This window comes from Lactuca sativa, chromosome 3, assembly GCF_002870075.4.
Source record: "Lactuca sativa cultivar Salinas chromosome 3, Lsat_Salinas_v11, whole genome shotgun sequence".
NCBI classification, from domain to species: domain Eukaryota; kingdom Viridiplantae; phylum Streptophyta; class Magnoliopsida; order Asterales; family Asteraceae; genus Lactuca; species Lactuca sativa.
In genome coordinates, this window is record NC_056625.2 from 282,614,895 (window position 1) to 282,619,019 (window position 4,125).

A 4,125-nucleotide genomic window follows, 5' to 3' on the forward strand; every position below is an offset into this window, starting at 1 on the left:
CAGTGTAACAGATGATAACTACCTAGGTTATGAAGCTACACTTATTACACTTCGGTAGGTTTCCAGCATACTGTCTGGCCGGGTTAGGGATAATTGGGATACTAGTAGTGTTGGTGGTAAGAGTTGCAGATGTTGTGGCTGCGAAGGCTGCCACCGGTGAAGGTTTCTTGTTTGTCCCTCGAGGTGATTTACCTTTAACTCTATCCCATAATTTTCGTTTATTGCACTTTGGTTTGAGGTTCGGAGTGTCATGGTAGTTTGTTACTCGTGGGTGTACTTGGTTGTTACTTGGATTGGAATTATTGAAAACCATCCCGCTAACATTTGCGTTGTTAGCGTTAAGGTGAGTCAGAACAGCTATCACGGCAGCTGAGATTGCAGCTTGAAAGGTAGTTGCATCAATCTGAAGAGTTTGTGTTTGGCTGATGGGTTGATTACTTTTCTTCGGCAACATGATTCTGAAACACGAAAGAGAAAAAAAAGGATTTTGTGAGCAATTTTGGTTGACCCTAAATGTACTTTGATCGCTTAAGTAAAGAGTAAGAGTATGTTCTCGAAAGTTTGACCTACATGCCTATGATGCAGTCCTAGTACAGAGTAGAAGTATGTTTGTAGAATGGTCTTAAGACGTTTGTCGTTCAAGCCGAGGTATCGTTGGTTGGTGAATAACATGATCCAACCACTAAAAGAGACTTCGAAATGTCTCCGGAGTTAAATTACTATAGTCTAATGACTTGACTAAAGCATGTTTCAGATAGACTCCAACGAAGGCATGATGAGTGTTTTTGAACAAGGAGTAACACGGAAGTTAGGCGACTGTCAATATCATCGATGTTTAAAACGTAATAAGTTTAGGAAAATTTTATTTTGAAGAAGGTCTTACATCATATCCAGAGTATAAAGGTTTTGGCCGCATAAAGGCCTAACTAACAGTACTTACAGTACAAGATAGTTACATAGAAAAATGCTACATAGGATATACTCAGGAAAACAATTCCTTTAAACAAGGAAGGGAAATAAAGCATTTCTTACTGGCGGCGGTCATCCTTCTGGTGAACTCTCAGTTCAGCCAATTGACGTTCCATTATCAAGAAGGTGTCTTTCGTACACTCTCTGGTGTACTCGTAGCTGTATGACTTCGGCTCGTGTTTTAGCTAATGCTTGCAGCAGGGTCTCATGGTCTCTCTCAGATCTCTCACGAGTGTTTTCAAGTCGATTGGTGCGGATGGCATGCATTCTTACATTGGTATTTAACCTCTTTGATACAATGGAGAGTCATCCTTCCCTAAATTTCGTTTCGGGTAACTTTACTTATCAGGATTTGTAGAACTTTATCTGCTGAGCTCCCCTTATGTTGTAGCAGTTTCGGTCTCCTTTAAACGGCATAGGTTGATCTTGCTCTTCACTCCATGTTTCCAAGCATTCTACCTAAGGAAGCGTCAAGCCATGAAGAGTTGGACGAGGGTTAGGATTTGAAGTAGGAGTTACCGGGGGTAGGTTCTCATCCTCGGGTTCGGATTTATCATTATCTGAAAGGTCTTCAGCATGGTGATCATTCAAAAGGGATTGGATGATCATTCTCTAGTTCTTCTCTGAACCATCCAGCATTGCCTTTGTTCGGGAAATACGGGTCATCATGGGGATGGGGTCCAGCTATGTTATCTATGCGGTAATTGGGGTATAAGAATCTAAGACATCAGTAGTTTATGGTAATACACAAAATATTCCTATAGTATTTTAGGTTTATGTTCTATTGGTCTCATTGTGGTATTGTGGGTAAGTTTTTAGACTTTTTGAACTCACAACCACACTTAGGCACATGCTAGTCAACCCACGGATAATATAGTTGATCAGGCTATATCATCGCATTTTTGACTATATGTCTCTAAGTCTATTTGTACTGCCCAACAATCATAATACTTTTGTTCTGACACTGATTTTAGTATTCATGCAGGCACGTATACTTACTTAAATATTTTATTATTTAAAAGTATAGACTCTTTATCAGAGTATTTTAATCCCTATTGTATTTATAGTTTGTATATCTTTTATGGGTTGATATACTCAATTCACTACAAACAATGATCTGATACCAATCTGTCACATCCCAAAACCGAGAACGGCGGAAATGTTCTGGGGCCGAGGACGTCATGTAATGTATCACAACAAATGTAAAGTAGTAAACAAGCAACAACATCATCCATTACATTAATAGTATAATTTTGATTACATTTGAGTTCTTTCATAGTATATTTCTACAAAATGAATATTCAAAATAAAAGACGAGTCTTGAACGCTCCATCTTCACAGAACCTGGTAGTTTTATGTGTCTATCTGTGTCCTGGGAATACAAGTTATTTTGAAAGAGAGTATCAGCAATAATGCTGGTGAATTCATAAGTATTTATGTGACTTTGATTTGTAAAGCTGTAAAGAAAGACCTGTAAATGTTTGAAGGAATTTTGTACCAATGAACATGTTTGTAAGTAATTGTAACATTTGAAAACCCTAGAAAATCCCATATCTTCTACTAGTATAAAAAGTAGCCTTCTACCAAGACCCAACTGTTTTAAATGTTTGCTTTTAGAAATCCAATATTTGCCCATAAGTGGGTGGAAGTTTAAAAGTCCCAAAAATGAACTCCTATGGTGTTTTTCATGCCTAAAATAGTAGATTTGTATACGTATAAAATTGATAAGGTATTTGATAACCCCGTAAATCAGCGTGTTTTTAATACTCCATGTGAGTTTTATAACCATGCTAATGACCCAGACTCCTTGTAACAATGTTCTTCAGGCGTTGGAATGTTATGATGTTTGTCACCCCAGGCCTGCCGGCCTAACTGTAGCTAACAGTTTAGGTGTAGGATTGTCAATCCCGTGTAGATCTATACACAAGTATCACGCTCCCCCTACAAGGGATTATGGTATATAACACAGGACTTAATAATGCATACTCGAAAGTACGTGAAGCGTCTCACAAAACCTAGTATAAAACAGATTTATGTATGAAAATGTCTATTTGTTCTTGTATTTGAAAATATCTCTTTAATATGGTACTTGTAATATGTAAAATTTCATGAATATCTAGTACACTATCTTATGTAATCGTATATCTTGAAATTGTATGCCTTGTAATTGCATGTAATCGTATCTCTTCATATAGTATGTAATGTATTAGTATAGACTCATAAATAAACTGACTCTTGTGTGATTTGCTTGTAGTTCGAATGGTAAGTAGTATCTCCTCATTATATCTATTATAGTTACTAGTATTGTATGTGTATAACCGAAGTATGTCTTTGCTACCCAAAGGTATTGAATCAACGGATGAAACCTTTATGTCTATATATGTATACATGCTATATACTTATATATATATATATATATATATATATATATATATATATATATATATACGTATATATAGGCGTGCATTTGACAACAAAAATATAAAAATAAGTTTTGTAAAACCTTTGAAAAGTTTAATAAATAAAAATTGATGACTTGATGTTGGTTTTTAAGACTATTTGATAGTAGTTTGTTTGATAAAACAAATTGTTAAGTATAAGAAGACCTTTGTTTGAAACACGATTCTAACAACGTTTGAAAGGAAACATAAAATATGTAAGGTAGTTGGATAAAGAGTTTTTAACATGTAAAAAATGTTTGTTGTAAACTATTATAGTTTTTCCAAAAGTTTGTTTCGTTTGTCTAATAAACCCTAGTGAAATGCTCACTTGTTATGTAAAGGGTAACATTTGTAGTGACATAAATGAACACATTTACTAAAGTTTCCATGTAGTAGTTATGAATCACATATGGTTTACTTGAATAAGAGAGTATATAATGAAACTTTAGGTTACACACGATAATGACCGTGTGTTTACTTATATTCCCCCCCCCCCCCTTTAAAAGCGTATAAAAAGCATTGATAACATATTTGAAAATGTAGTTTATAGGGGTATGAACTTACTTGATTGAAGTGGTTGATTTGAAGTAGTCGAGAGAGGAATCGAGCAGAACTTCGACAGGAAAAGTTGAAAACGCGGGAATATCTCGGGATTCTCGAAACTCTCGAGAGTGTAGAACTTCCTTCGGGACTTGAGTGTGAAAACCAGGGCTTC